This window comes from Myotis myotis, unplaced genomic scaffold (assembly GCF_014108235.1).
Source record: "Myotis myotis isolate mMyoMyo1 unplaced genomic scaffold, mMyoMyo1.p scaffold_m19_p_10, whole genome shotgun sequence".
NCBI classification, from domain to species: domain Eukaryota; kingdom Metazoa; phylum Chordata; class Mammalia; order Chiroptera; family Vespertilionidae; genus Myotis; species Myotis myotis.
In genome coordinates, this window is record NW_023416314.1 from 48,309,302 (window position 1) to 48,326,308 (window position 17,007).

Consider the following 17,007-nt stretch of genomic DNA (forward strand, 5'->3'; position numbering starts at 1 on the left):
GGGAAGAAACTTAGATGTAGACTGCCAGGAAGGATGTCAGGAAATACCAACCACACACGTGGCCAGATGCCAGAAAATGAGGACCTTGCCATGTGTGAATGCCAGAAACCAAAAGCAGGTGAAGCCAGGAAAGAAAGCCAAGATACCATACCAAGAAGAGGTGAAGCTAGAAGATCCTAAAAATAACAGTGGCTGAAATATGAGATTAGAAGCTGAAAAGGAAGGAAGTGATACCCAGGTGATCGTTTAATACAAGTATTACAGTGCAATGAGGTGATCTGAAATAGTGACTTGTTTTAACCATTCATCATTATCATTTTTTTCCAGTTTTATAGTAGTACTTGTGTCTGAGCTAACACAGTCACCTTGCAATCTTAGACTATGGGACATAACTTAAATTCCCAAAGGATTTCAGTGGAGGAAGGGGAAGGAAGTTGTTACCATGATATATACTAAATATTCAAAACCACCCTTTTTCTGTCTCTCCTTGGTCTTTGAAAAACCAAGAATGTTTATAATACAATAATGAAATAAAAATGAAGTCATTCATCAAGAACCCTGTATATATTTTCTTTATGTCTGAAGGTTGTTAAATCCTAATTATCCTGAACTATTTTCATACTGCTGAGCAGCCTCCACTTATGAAGTCAGTAATTAATATTCAATTTGCCTAGAGCTTTCAGATTTGCATGTTAAGTATTGATTTCTTAATCACCAGGATGGGTATTTGAGAGCTTTAGAGAGCACTGACATTTCAGTAAATAGTAAAGAGTAATCGTCTCTGTAGATTGGGGTTTTTAAGAAAATATTTTGCAATCTCTCATTTTCAGATTTTCTCTCCACCTGCAGCTCAGATTTTTTACCTGAGGCATCGTCTCAGCTTTGTATTGTTGTTGTTGATAGGATTATGAGTATGAATCCGGAAAGAGACAATGTTATCCTTTATGGTCTCAGCCTGACCATCTCTCTACTAGTGTCATTCTCTCCAGCAGGCGAGAGTGAGGAACACCAGCAACACAAGCAAAGTAGAGGCAGATGAAGCTAGGACTACCTTGGCTAGACATTGGGAAAGTGACCTGGTATAGTGGTTGATCTAGTGAGATACCTGGATTATCCTAAGCACAGAACTCAAAGAGACTCTAGTTGGGGAATTGAGAAAATTCATGGGAGGAAGCTCTGATAGCAAGTGACACCTGACACTCAGGTAGCAGCAGCATTAAATTGTGTCCAATCAGGTCTTTCACAGCAGGACTCCCACCAATCATAAAAGAACCCCAAAAACAGGGCTATCCAGTTCCCAGGGAAAAGGAACTGACAAGACTGAACATGTTCTCATGAACTTAGTTGACTGGGCTGGTGCTCGTATCAGGGCTCTGGACAGAGTTAGGACCCTGAGTGTCTTCTGACCATGGTCTTTCCATGGCTGCAGTCAAAGCAACACACACACACACACACACACACACACACACACACACACACACACACACGGGCTCATCAATCCAGGGCATCTCATAGATTATTTAATGATTGAGGGTTCTGGAAAAATATGCCAAGTCCATCCAAGCCATATTTGAATCAATCAGGAGGAGACTAGTTAAAAGCCAAGAGAAGACATGCTTGGCCAAATGCTGGAAGAAATGGGGTGGAAGGAAAGACATTGCAGAGATATAAGAGGTTGGATAGCAAACAGGCACAGAGAGAGGATGTGTGGATATAGAGTGGGGTAACTTAGAAATTAGTCTTGAAAATATAACTGCTAAATTTTTTTACTTGCTGTTTGACTCCCTACTGCCCAGATGGTAAACAGGTGTCAAAATAAAAGGCTTTCACCAGACAAGTGTTAAAAGGTTTGGGATTAGAAATGAAATGGCTTAGGTACTCTCCAGCAACCAATCACCCTGGAATAACAGTTCTACAACAATAGGTCACTCATGAACTTCATCCAGTGTGGTGCTAATACAATACAAATTGCATTGAGGATTGGTTAATTAATGGAGTGGACCTCAGGTCACAGAAGGAGCTGGACAGGACAAAAGGAATGAGGCTGGACAGAAGGCTACTATGAAATTCCAGGCTCCTAATTTATGCTGACCACTACATTGATTCTACTGAGTGAGTTGATCCAAAGAGGACATTTCCTGGCAATAAATTTAACCAATAGAATAGCAAATAAAGATTAATGGTCTATGTACCCCAAAGTATCTTAATGTGGTTTTCAATAGACTGGCTGACCATTCTTCCACCATACAAAAGAAATGGGTTTGGGACACTCAGTTACAGCTAGTATTTTCTTTAATTACCCAAGGTGGTACACATGAATACACTTTTTAAGCAACTTTTTGCAATATTTTAACTGGGACATCATGCCTGCAATTATCCTAAAGTATGAAGCAATTCTAATGGAAGCTGGATGCTTGTCCATGTGTACATCCAATATCACCTTTATATTCTACTCCATCTTTTCCTAAAATACTTCTGCCTGGCTTCAAAGTGGTCCAACATAGCTTGATGTAGCAGTCACTTTCAGATGCTTAATCGTGACCCTCTTCTCACTTATCTGCTGTGGTAGATTGTATCAAAGGCTCCAAATCTTCATTCTCCCTGAATCCATTCCCTTTCATTGTGATGCTGTGATTCCTCATACTAAAACTGCAAAGAATATACCTGCATCCACCCCACTTCAACCCAATTTGGGTTCTGTCATCTGACTTGCTTTGCCAAAGTGAATGTGAGTGGGCCTGACTAACAAATGTTTGAAAAGAGCTTTTTCTGGTCTTGGTTAAGAAGACCTTCTAGATCTCTGACATACTCTCAGCTAACTCCCCCCTCCATCTCAGGAGTATAAGAAAAATTCAAGTGCTTTCCCATACTGCTTGGGACAGCAAAAATTTAATAGAGTTGTATAAATTCCCCTCTGCCCATGATATCCATATTTTATTTTCCTGCTCCCACACCATGGCAGCATGGGAATTACCAAAGAGCTGCCATCTCCTAGGATTCCACTGACTTTCAGATCCCCGATATGTTCTTCAGGTAACAACCCCTTCAAAACGAATTTGGAGCTAACACTGGGGAGACTATTCTCAGTGACCCTCGCTGGCACACACTCTCTTACTTCACTCCCAACTCTTTCCTCTCTTCAAGTACAGAGATTTTTCTTTTTCTTCTAATAGTAGAAATCGGGAGAAAAGAAAACCGTCCTGCCAACTATTCTTCCAAATCAATTCTATGTCAACATAATTCATTCTGTTCTTGATATTCTTCCCATTTCTGCTATTGGCTTCCTTTCCCTGAAAGCTAAGGTCTAGTTTGAATGGTGGGAAGGGTAATAGAACAAATAAAGAAATTGAGACAGCAACAGCTCTAACACCAGCAGAAATCAATTACTACCTCCATTTGTTCATTTGTACATCAAATGGAATAAGTGCCAAATCACAGACAGGTTCAGATGAAGACAAATATCAAGCCAAAGATAGGAACTCAGAAATAATATCAAGTCATAGACACCAAAGTAGCATAAAACTATCAGTAGAAACCTCAAGCCATTGAGACATCAAGAAAAAGAGCCCTGCTATGGCAGGGGTATAGGATTCAGGGGAAGAAAATTTGAGGCTGAGGTTAATTGTGCCGTGCAAGGACAGGCCACATGGATAACACGGAGGCCATGGCTTGCTATTTTGACATAATCAGGCTCCAACTGTGCTGTGAAACCCTTTCTCTTTCTTAATGCAGCTGTGTTCATAAGCCACTGAAAAGGATCTGCTTTTCTCCCCCAAATGGAATATGAACCAGTGCTCCCTGCTTTTTTTAGTTTCACTACATTCTCATGTCTTTGGGATGCTTTGGTCATGTAATTACAGGCACAAATATTGCTATCCCACCACTCTTCTCTGCATAAGTCCCTTCCCTGCAGTGAATCAACCCTTTCACAGAGCACCCTGATATGTTGAGGGTTTCAATGATTAGAACCAAGCATTTCAGAGGTCAGTGTATTTATCAGTCCTACATAAATATGATAAGAGGTGGGGCAAAGCCATATCCAAGCTTACAAAGTCCAGCACATAAAAGGATACAATGTGATCCCTTTCCCCTTCTAAACCATCCTCTTATAGTGGTTGAGGCTCTTCCTTCTCTTTCTCCTCTCCCCAAATTGGTCATTAAGTCCTTGTTCACTTTTCCTAACTTGGGTCTAAGGAACCTCACTCTCGGGCTGGGTCAGATGTCCCTTCCTTGTGCTCCATGAAGCACCATGCATTTTTCTCTCACTATGCTTCCAATTATTTTAAAACTCCCTGTTTATAAGCCTCACTGGACTGTGAACTCCAGACAAGGCCATTTTGTCCCTTCTCTATCTCATTCATCACTGTATCCCCAGTCTGGGGTTCATGCGTATGGGTGTGTGGGGGTGAGTGTGTGTCTCTGTTGGGGGAGGGAATGGGAGAAGATGTCTAATCTGCATATGTACCCAGGACCAGTCTAGCACAGGGCCTGGCATAGATGAAACTTCAGGAATCTAGTGATGGTCAAAGCACACTTGAAAGTAATTGCAGTATTACTGATCCTAGTCCAAAATTCTGGACCACAATTTTGGGGACCTCCCTCGTACAACTGTCAAAATCTCCTAGTGACTTCCTGCTCTTGGCCTATACCCATTTCCCTGACCATGAACTAAACAACCCATGTGCTCACATGGTTCTAGTATTGACCTAGATTTGTTTCCACTCAGCCAAAGCCTCAAAACCCTAGAAGAAATATCTGGAGAAGAAGAAAAGAAATATTTGAGTAAGTACAGCCTGAAGACCCATCAGAGACAAGATGTGGCAGAATAAACATCCTCCATCTAAAAAATGATGTGCAAGCACTCTGCGCTGCGTCTGCTGTGAGGCAAGTGCAAGGTGCTGTCTGGGTCAAGGATGATCATTATTTCTGCTGTCTGGACCACTGAAGACGGAATCCATGACCCCGGTGCATCTTTTCCATCTTTGACATATTTTATTCTATGAATTTTTGATGTTTCAATCTGTGTACTTTGGGAAGAATAGTAGTGATTACAAAAGAGTACTTTCCATTCTCCTGGGTGCGTGATAGATGGCTGGTTCCCGAGCATGTCTGCAGCGGGGAAAAGCTGAGGTGCATTATGCTTGTATACACTACCTTTGAAAGGCAGGCTAAAAGCCTTTCAGGAGGAAGAGCAGTTGGGTTTTCTTCTGCTCCATTTCGGCAATTATCCTTCGGCTGCTCTGTTTCATACAGAGTGGTTATTTGGGATTAAAGGAGCAATTGAACCTGTTTCCCAAATAAGCTTGAGATTCTTCACCTCCCTGACAAACGTGTTATTACTGCCTTGGCAAAGGGGCATTTACCTGCCTGTCAGAAATACACTTTGTTTTCGTTCTGTGTGAAATCCTCTTTTACTTCTGAAGACACATCCGTGGAATGAAATGAATGCTTCTGACAGACATTTCCCAAGGGGAAACACGAGCCTTCACCCTGCCCGTATGGATCCTGGCCTTAAACAGCACCGTTTAGTTGGTGGAATGCAGTCATGGCCCTGGCTGCTGTAAGAATAGAACCCCACAGATTGTCTTCATTTCCAAGGTCGCCTTGGCTGCCTTCATTCACCTGCTATTTAACAGATTCCTGAGGGAAGGTGGAGGTGGGTGGGTGGATGGGTGAGAAGGGGCATCCAAAGAACTTGCATGCATATATGCATAACCCATGGACACAGACAATAGGGTGGTAAAGGCCTGGGGTGGGTGATGGGAGGTGGGCTAGAAGGGGTTAATGAGGGGGTAAGGGGGACTTGGTAATACTTTCAACAATAAAGATTAAATAAATCAATAAATTCCTTTCTTGAACATTCTCCTTAGTTTTTCCAGAAGTAAATACTTTGCAATGAAAAGGGGGGAGGGGGCGTTTTAACTCCCTGACGGTGGAGTCCCCACCTCATGCAGATCCCCAGGATGTGGGGCCTCTCCTGTTCCTCCCATGTGCTCAGAGTGAGCAGCACATCAGCCTTTGGGGTGAGTGGTCTAGTTTTCAGGCTACCATCTCAGGCACTTCATGAAAACCTTGAAAGTGTGTTTTCAAGAGCCATCTCTAATATGAGTGTTGTTAATACCTATCTAGAGCTTGCAGACCCCTTAGCCCTGGCACCCTGGGCTTAGCTTATTAGAGAAATGGCAGATACCGAATTCAAACTCAATGTGTCTGATTCTCTCTCCTGTTGGAACTGAAGCTGATAGACTGATTGACTCTACATCAGCATAGGCATATCTTTTGCATAGATGAGTTGGGAGCTGTGAGCAGCCTTTTGCACTTACCACATAAACTGAGACACAGAGAAAGCCCATCTTCCAAGAAATGAGAATGAAACAGATGTTCGAGCAGAGACTAGGAACCAGATGAGGGTACCTCTGGGTCCATGATAGTTTTTCAGACACTGCTTGATGATTTTTCCAGTCCCTTCCTGAGGCCTGGCTGTATTCCTGTACTTGAGTTGTAGGAACCATCCCTCCATCTTTATGACAGACTTCCTTTTGTTATGTAAAATAGCTTGAATTCAATTTTGATGCTTGTAATCAAAGAAACCTTAGTAATTCATGGGATCTGGCACTGGGTTGATATTCAAATTTTTTTAATGAATTGGTCGATTAATTAATGGGCCAGCAGCCAAAAACAAGAGATAGTGAAAGCAGCAGGGCTCTGCAAAGGCAGATCCAGACACCGGGAGAGGAGTTAGGTGGCAGAGTGAGATGTGCAGAAATAAAACCTGATAGGGTGTTGACAAGAATCCAGTCCTCTGGGTTTCTAATTCAAACCATTGAGTCTTTCCAAGTTGGGCTCAACCTGGGGTAATAGGGCTCCAGCTGACCTGCAGAGAATCTAATTCTTCATTCAGCTAAAGCAGCTGCTCCTAAAGCATCCCAAGGAAACTCCCAATACTCAGTCATCCACACCGTGATGCAGTTTTGTGCCCAGCTCCCAGGATGAGCCGAGATTCCTACAGGATGTGGGTCTGCAGCAGACTGGGATTCAAGAAAAGTTCTCCCAGCTCTCCCGGGGGCACACCAGGATGCATTCAGTTCTAAAGGCAAAGGGCATATAGTGAGGGGACCAGACTGAGGTCCTAAGGGACACCTAGGGAAAGCAAACTCGTGCACGAGGCCAGACAGAAGAGTCACAGAAGTCCCTGGCCTCCTGAAAGATGAGCAGATTAATGTGAGTGGAGGGACTCAGTCCAGTTGTAACCAGGGAGGCTCTTCCTCATTAAGTAACAGTGGCTCCTGATTGTGGCGTCAAATAAATGAAGTCAAAACTACAATGGTGACACATGAAATAGTGTTCAAATGACTAGTTAGGAAAATGTAATTCAAAACCACAATGAGATACTGTGGGAACCCTAATTGGAGTACGCTGGTTGATCAAGGCCAATTTGCCATACACATGTGTACAGGCGAGACTATAACCTGTTTATGTTAATGTAGCACAAGCATCATGAATTGGCATGAGGCCTCTGTTGTTTGAGCGTGTATATAAGTTGCCACTGACCAGCTGGTGCTGGGCCACTTCGTGTGGCTGCTTTGTGAGGCTGTTTTTGTGCAGCTGCTTTTGTGGGGCTGCTTTGAAGAACTACTTTGTGCGATGGCTCCTGTAGTAGCCATGGCTACTGGGTCTACAATAAAGCCTCTCCTATATATGCCTGCGACTTCTCATGTCTTAATCTGATTCCTGGTGTCTGAGAAACTGTGCTCGCAGATACCACCTAACATCCATTAGGATGACTACTATCAAAAATCCAGCCAGCTTGGTGCAGTGGTTGAGCATCTGGGAATATAAAATGGTACAGCCACTAAGGAAAACATTACGGCAGTTCCTCAAAAATAAAAATAGAATTACTATGTGATCCAGCAATTCTACTTCTGTGTATATACCCAAAAGAATTGAAAGCAGAGTCTCAAAGAGATATTTGTACACTCATATTCAGAGCAGCATTATTCACAATAGCCAAAAAGTGAAAGCAACCCAAATGCCTATTGGCAGATGAATTGATCAACAAATGTGGCAAATACACACAATGGAATATCATTCTGCCTTAAAAGGAAGGAAATTCTGGTTCATACTACAAAATAAATGAACCTTAAGGACATTATGCTAAGGGAAATAAGCCAGTCAAAAAAAAAAACCACAAATGCTATATGATTCCTCTGATATAAGCTACCTAGAGTAGTCAGGTGCATAGAAACAGAAAGTAAATGGCGGTCGCCAGGGCCTGAGAGGAGGCGTTACTAAGAGTTGTAACCAGGAAAGCTCTGCCTCATTAAGTAACCGTGGCTCCTGATTGTAGCGTCAAATAAATGAAGTCAAAACCACAATGGTGACACATGAAAAAGTGTTCAACATGACTAATTAGGAAAAGGATATAGCTTCAGTTTTTCAAGATGAAAAGAGTTCTGGAGATTGGTTGCACAACAGTGTGAATGTATTTAACATTACTGAGCTGTGCACTTACAACAGTTAAGATGACAATTTTTGTTGTGTATTTTACCACAATTTTTTACAGAACAACTCTAATGGCTGAGAGAGTCACCAACATGCCAAGGCTAGAGAAAGTAGACAATCAACATTTGCTCACAGAGCAGATGACTCTTTGTGAATTGTTCATAGTATAAAGCAAACAACCACTAACTCAGACTTGCAGGCAAGGGACTTCTCTGCCTGGTCAGTTTTTCTTAGACAATGTTTCCCTCTAATCCCTCCAAGGCATCTGCACAGCATGTCTCTGTGTCCATTCTTGCTAATCTATTTTACCATCTCGGACTGTCTGGGAAAGCCATGATGCAAAGGCAACCCAAAGAGGGTACAGAATCCCCTCTGTCAGCCTTGTAGGTGTGGGCCACCTTTGTCACCAAAAGATCATAGGAGGTGGGAATCACAGAGCAGATGGATAAGAACTTTGACACTGTTAATGCTGGAGAACACTGAGACTGCAGGGTTTCAGGATAGATGCTTCCACTGCTGTATGTTCTGGTTGTAAAAGCAACCTTTGGTGTCTTGAAAGAGTAACTATAGGAAGTGAATGGTCGGGAAGAAAATGCCTCCTTGGTAAGAACTATAATTCAGGTGGTTCTTAGGATAAATCATCACTACAGCCCCACTGAACCCTGGGCAGGAGGATCCCTTTAATAATTAAGTTGGTTAATTGCTCTTCTGCTCAGGCTTCTGGGGATACCACATAAGAGTGAGCTACTCCTTCCTAGGAAGCCCAGTGCTTCCAAATGCCCTCTTCATTTAACTGTATCAGGAACAAAAGGCAGGAGCTCTAAACAGGTTTGATGTAGGAAGGAACCAGTGAGGGACACAGGTCCTGATGGTGAGAGGCCTATCCTAGGGGTTTCTGCCCCAGCAGCCACAAAAGGCAGAGTCAGGCCAGCTGACCCCAGAGAAAGCTCAAGGGCCTACAATGCAATTTGGAAGTAAGAATTTCTAGTGTGGCAAGTGACCTATAAAGTGTGGCATCTCCAGTCCCAGCATCAAAGCCTGGGAACCAACCACTGAGCTATTCATGGCACAGAAAGTTCCAAGCTTCCAAAAGAACTATGTCTCCAGCCTTTCTTCTTTCATTCAGCAATATTAATTATGTGGCAGATATTGTGACCTTAGGAAAACAAGGGTGAAAAGTACAGATGGTCTTTGATGTCATGGAGCTCATATTCTAAGGTGGGGGTCACATTTTCCCACTCAAATATAAATGCGTGTGGGACACAGATGCCCAAAACCATTCACAGGGGCTCACAATCCCCTTCAGATCTTTGACTAATAAAACCGAACGTGAGCACCATATCCTTTTGTAAAGAGGGTTATAGCAGGACATGCGTTAAGCATCAAGGGTTCCTAATAATGAAAAAATGAAGATCCTACACCCCCTCCCAAGGTTCTAGCTTCCCCAGTCAGCATCTGAGGTGCCCTCTCTAAGAAGAAAAGTTGAGTCTCCCATCCTGGTCCACACAGAAGCTGGTCTTATTATAATAAAGCCATGCCATAATGGTTCAAAGCAATGAGTTTTAGAGTCAGGCAGCTTGATTCTACCACTTATTCTGAGCCTCAGTTTTTAAATGTGTAAAATGGAGATAATAATTCAAACCTCCCAGAGTTTCTAAGCACACTGAAAGAGATCCTGTGTTTAAAGCACTTGCATCAAGCCTGGCATATCAGACTCTCAGCAAGTTTCAGTGGCTCCCCTTCTACCGCTGGCCTGACTCTGCCTTCTCCCACCCCTGATCTGGACCCCATGTGGTCCTCTAGGGCACCCCACATAGGCTTCCATCCCCTGTCAAAGAAGTACTTGTTTCATCCAAACTCCCATTTCCCCCGTTTCTGTCCTCAGATAACTATCAGGACCTGATGATGTCTCCTTAGGACCCCACATCTGTGACCCCCATCACTTACCTGCAGACCCCAAGGGAGGATTCAGGTTGTGTGGAACTCTGATAAGGGAATATTGGGGAGAAGGAGATAATCAGAAACCCCCAGGAACAGTCACCCAGCCAACAAGCATAACAGGACAACCCCTTAGCAGTCAAGCAACAACTCAAAATCCTTCCACTGACAGGCCAAAGTGATCAATTTTCCCTGAATCCCTCCCTCCTCCCACCCTCCTCTTCCAAGACAGTACTCGAGGGGGAATGAGTCACTTATTTGTACAGTAGTGCCTCCCAGTTTTATTGCAAATTAAACATGCACACATTATAAACAAACAATAGGTGTCTCTAGAGTAAACATACAGCTTTCAGACCCTTCATCAATTCTTCAAGAGGAGCTCTGAGCCGTTTATAACCTCAGTTCAATTTTGAGTGAGTTACAGCAACGTGTGGGATGTCAGGAAGGAAACTGCTCACTTGGGGGAGGAAGGTTAACGTGAAACTCTCCACTCTCCCGTGTTGCTGCAAACTTATTCCGGGTTGAAGTGTGGTGAAGTCCCAGTCCCACCCTGGCCTACTCTCACCTTCTCTCCATTCCTTGTGATTTCTTGTAAGATGCTCTTTCTCTAGCAAGCTCAGAATTCACCCCTGCTTGATCAACAAATACCAGAATTCTGGGATTACTTCCTTAAAGTCTGATGTGGGGAAGACCAAGGCCAACAGAGGTGGAGAAACTTAGCAGTAAGCAGCAGAGCCAAGACTGGAACACAGATTTGCTGACTCCCAGCTCAGGGCTCTTCCCAACACACTGTGGGATTGAGGAGGCTGACCTAAATGAAAGGGCTTTTTAAGTGCTTGGAATACCAAAAACTCTGGATGATCAAGTGCTGTAAAGGGCAGGAGATCAGAGAAAGGAGCTAGGAGGTAGCTGTGGGAGAGCAAATCAGGTGCCAAAACCAAACTCGGGAGTGAAATGGAAGGAGCAGAACGGGACCAGTGTGTGGCTGTTCCTGAGGGATGATCCAGGAGACACGCAGGCATGCAGGTCTAGTCACGAGCAGGGAGATGGACAGGAAGCACAGGGATTTTCAGTCCTAAATCTGGGAACAAATTTGCACTTAGAACATTCCTCTTATCCATAGGATAGGTTTAATGCCTTTTAAGAATCTCTACCTCACAACCAACTCTTTGTTGTGGTTTTAGAGCAACTCGACAGGGACACCATGAATGAAGCAGGTCCTAGGCTCAAGGGGGTGATTTCCATCCCCGGGACTCTGGGAAAACGCCGCACTGCACACAGCAAATGGAACCTTGGGGTCTCCAGTTGGCTTTTCATGTGACCTGGACAGGGACTGTCTCCAACAGAGATAGGTGCTTGGATATTAGCCCTTGCCCTACCATATTCAGATGAAGAAACTGAGGCTCAGAGAGGCCAGCTCACTACACAGCTGGTACCCAGAGGTCTCCTTACTTAACTCTGGCCTTCAGATTCCCATCCCAGTGGCCTTCCACCCACCAAGCTTCCCCCTAAACTATCTAAACTTCCCCCAAACGTCCTGCCTTCCTAAACAGCAATGTTATAGGAAACAATGTTTTCTTAATTAACTAAACTTTACTTTTTGAGAATGTTGTTACTGTCATGATACCCCTTGAGATCATTGCCAAAATTCTCTCTCTCTCTCTCTCTCTCTCTCTCTCTCTCACACACACACACACACACACACACATTCTGTTATCGCAGTTCAGTCATATTTTTTCTCTACTTTCTCTCATTTTCAATTTTTATAGTAAATATAAATTTTAAAACATAAAAAAGTAAACTTTATCTTTTCTAAAGTGCCTTTTTAAATGGTACCAAAACTTTAGAGAAAGCAGAGTATAATGTTTAAGACTCAGGCTCAAGGAGACTTGTTTGAATCCTCAGATTAATTGTTGTGTTATCCTTCTGTGCCTCCATTCCTTCTTTTGTACAGTTTGGATTAAAAAAAAACAAACATACCTACTTCTCACTGTCATTGTGAGGATTAAATGGGATTAAGTATGAAAAGCACCTTTCCCAACACCTGGCACATAATAGGTGCTTCAGAAGTGCTAGCAAGTATTACTATTGTCGTTGTTGCTATGGTTGCTAAATCCAGTTGATGGTGGTCAAGAGCACATACAGGATCAAGAATAGCCTGGGTCCATTCTCTGGTGGACTGGACCCCAGGATACTCAGTGAAGATGGCAGTGCCAGAAGGATCTTTGCACTTTTCAATTCCTACAGAGCTACCATCTAGTCTGCACTGAAAGAAAGTCTCTATGTAATGGACATTGGTCAGTTAGTGCACCACCATCCTGCTTCACTGTTTTTCTAGCACTAGACCCTCTCAGGACAGAATTGCACTTTCTGGGAGGCTCACTGTGTATAAATTTTCCCGAAGAGAAAGGCTCCCAAGTTGTTTTCTAGATTCGCATGTGTTCTTCTGATTAAAACTTAAATTCCTGCATTGTAAGGAGTGTTCCTGCTGCTAAGAGCATCCATCAATAAATGATGAAAGATCAGACAGGATAATAATAGAATTCCAAATAGCAATTGAGTGTCTCTGGAGAGCATGACTGTTTCTTGTCCAAGAAGTTCTTTTAGCTTCTTGGCACTGAAGATATATGGCTAGGGAATTATCAGTAATTTTTCCAAAAGTGACAGATTTCCTTAGAAAAAAAAAGAGAATATGTGCCCTTTATTCCAGGTCCATAAAATCCTATCTGACCAGATTCTAGCCCATCATATCTCTGGTCTGAGAGTTGCATGTTCACTTACAGACAGTCTGGGGTGATTGGGTGCATAGAAGGTACTCTGTGGGGAGGACCCTCCTGGCTGCTTACAGACCTTAAGTTGAAACTGGTATCCATAGTGAAGATGAATCAGAGGATTACTATCAATAAAGCACCTTGGCACTGCCTGTGGGGACCCATGCAGTAACTTTCAGCCTACTGTCTGCAAGATACATTGATGATACACTCTTAGTTTAAAATAACTGAGTCCACTGAGCCCAGTGCTTTCTGCCATTGTTTAAACTTAATGATGACAGGCTCCGTCCAAATTAGCATGCCTTCCAACAGAGGGATCCAGAACACTTTGTGCATATGTCCATCAGGGGCACTCCAACCGTCCCTAGGCTGATCAGTCCCTGTGGGAAAACTGAGGGAGCTCAAGACCAGAGAACAAGGACAGGACATATCAACTCCTTGAATTGTTTCCATGTGTCAGTGTCTCCTGATACATACCTCCCACACACACTTTCACCCATTTCCAGTGCTGGTGGAATAAATGTTTATAAAGAGTAAAATCCATTTTATGGAGTGAAGGTTCTAATGAATAGAGAGATGTATTTATTCCCCATTTATCCTCTGCCTTTTGGCAATAAAATTTGACTGCATCTGAAGAAGATTTTCATAGTTCTATAAAGAAAGGCAGCTTATAGCATGAAAAGCTTACAGCTTTTCAGAGAAAAAAGAAAAATTGAAACCAGAGGCGGTTAAAAAATATTTCCCATATTCCTTACACAAAACGAACTCTCCTCTCCATGCCCAGGGTCTTTGAGATTTGTAGCAGAAAACCCTCCTAGTCTTTGACAATTCCATTTCCACAGTGACTAGCACATTTCAGAAGCATGGTGAATGGCTTTCTTCTGGATTTCTTTCCAGCATTCATGTTGTTATTGCCATCACTGTTAGGTTAGGCACTAGTTTTGCCTAAAGCAACAAACCATCAAAAACGTACAGCCTTCAAGGCTCTCCCTAAGTCATCAGTACACCAATGATGGATCTTATATTACCATTTTTGCATTATTATTTCTATCAGACTAGGACTCTCTAGAAATCTGAAAAACTCCCTTCACCTTTGTGAACAGAAGAGCATTTCAAGGCTCCCAAATGAAAATATTATTACCTGGAGAATTCAGATCCCAGTGTTGCTTTTACCTAAACTAATAAGATTTCATTCTACATTGCCTTCATTATTCCCTGCAACTATGAGGAATTATGCCATACTGGACAGGAGACTTTGATGCCATACATGGAGGGCTCTCTCTAATGTGGGCCAGCCAGCAGAGGGAGAAGTACTATTGTGAGCTGTGGGCAATACGTGAGCTCCTGAAAGTAAGATCTCAGGGCTTACTTGTTCTCTATCTTCCCTCCAGCACCTAATAAGGGGTCCTTGAATCCATCTCAACTGAATAGGCTGGCTCCAGCAAGGGCAACAGATGGTCCAAGACTCATGGTTTGACAGGTATAGTTTATTCTGCACTGACTCAGGCAAGGTGAGACCATTGTTGGGGTGCAATGAGTTGAGGGGGGAGAGAAGGGGTGATGGTGTACTGAAGTGGAAGAACTTGGTATGGGAGAGATGCATACAGACAGATGATGGCAATTCTAGTGACCCATCAATTCCTAGCAGGACTTCAGTTAGTAACTTGGGAAGCGGCATTTCAGTAAGGAGATTTCAGCACCTCTCCACCATCTCCATCCAGAGGGAAGAAGCTGAGCTGGGTGTAAATCCCAACCTCAGAGACTGAGTTTAAGCCAGACCGCAGTCCTGGAGAGAGGTTATAATAAAAGCATGATATCCAAGTGACTATAAGGCAGAGGTTGAGATAAATACTGAAGTTCAATACTGAATTAAGAAGTACCAGGACTGGGCGGCCCCTTAAACAAGGAGAGCTCATCACTGCTATGCAAACAAACATCAAGTCTGGGCATATGGCTTAACTCCAGGCCTCCCCAGTGATGGGTGTCAGGCTACTAATGTAAGCTGTGTCCTAGTCAGGAATGACGAGGAGATTTATGAGGTCTTGGGCCTACAAGTAAGAGGAGCTGAGGGAGGCCAAGGCACATGCAGTGAAAACCCTGCAGTCCCTCCCTGACCAGTTTTACTGAGGGTTCAGAAACATGGTAGTTCAGGCTTGAATTAAACCAAAACTGTATATTCTGGCAAAATTATTATTAAAAGATCTTGGCCTGATTGTTTATTTCATTAGTTGAAGGAAAAGGGCAGATTATACTACATCTTTTTCTAGGCAGAAAATCTAAGTTCTTGACTCCTTAAGTGTCTGGCACAAGGTTTGGAAAGGTTGGTGAGTAAGCTGGATGTGTCTCCTGTTGGGAAATCTTGCCCCTTGTTGGCTATGCTCCCTCGGTGTAACCAGGCAACTGGATGATTTTATCAAGATTGCAAAGGCAGGAAAGCTGGCCAGGTTCCATACATTAGTGTTCTGGGGGAAGGTATGTTGGTGGCTTCTGGGAATTGGTGAGGAAAAAAAGAAGGAAAGAAAGCATTTACAGTGACCACAGCACAGAGAGTAGGAAAGGAAGGTCAAGATGGGAAGAAGAAAGGAGACTTGTTCATTCAAGATCCAAGGTGCCCAGGGATTAATGATGGATGTGCCTCTTGTGGTCCACTGGAATCTAAAGAAGGACATAGAATCTCTACCCTTCCCTTCTTCCTCCATCATCCAACTCTGAGTTTTTTAAAATTATATTCCATACCCACTGTATCAGAGTTCAATCAGCAAGAGAGACACCTCCAGTTTTCCAACTAGGGAAGGTTTTAATGTGCATAACCATTGAAATGATATGTTTTGAGTCTATCTCCTTCCACAGGCTTGCACTGAGTGCTTGAAAATGGTCGAGATTGCTAGCTTGTTTATTCACTCATCCCCTGAATATTTGCTGAGCTCTTACAATGGGGCAGGGGCTGGTCTGGGTGCTGGGGGTACACTGGTGAGCAAGATAGACAAGGGCCCTGTCCTCAATAGCTTGATGCTAATCAAAGAGCACAAGACAGTAATAAAGTGAACAAGCTTTATTGAGGGATATTTTACATATCATAAAATTTACCCGTTTTAAGTGTGCAATTCAAGACTTTTAGTAGATTTACTGAGTGGTACAACCACCACCATAAATCAGTTTTAGAAGATTTTAATCGCCACAATAAGATCTCTCATGCCCACTTACATTCCCACCCCCAGCTCCACACCATCACGAATCTCTTCTCTATCTGTATACATTTGTCTTTTATGAATATTTCATATGAAAAATCATACCAATCATTTCAATTTGATATAAACATAACTTAAATAAATCACTTAAACATGATAGAGTAATTAGAGCAAGGAGAGGGATTCACCCTAATTTTGGATGGTGGGAGAGGGTCTTCTTAAAAATAAATAAATAAAAATAAAACCACTAACATTTGACCTAACATACACTTTTCACATATATCAGGCATATATTGTCAAGAGCAAGAGGTAGAAACTGTGGTCATTGGCATAAAATACACTAAATACATTAAAATACACCAATACGCTACAATCATGGTTTGGCGATGAGGTGAGGGTTACATTACCCTCACAATAGTCACCTTATGGCAATAGTCATACTCAACGAAAGTGCGCTATGGAGATCTGTGGGCTTTTAGAAGGGCACATTCTGGTGGAGGGAACTTGGACAGAAAATGGAGACAATGAAGAAAGGGATCGAGGATTCTGTCTTCTCACTAGAGAACAAAGTCCTCAGATGCCAGTGACAAACATGGCCCAGCACCTAC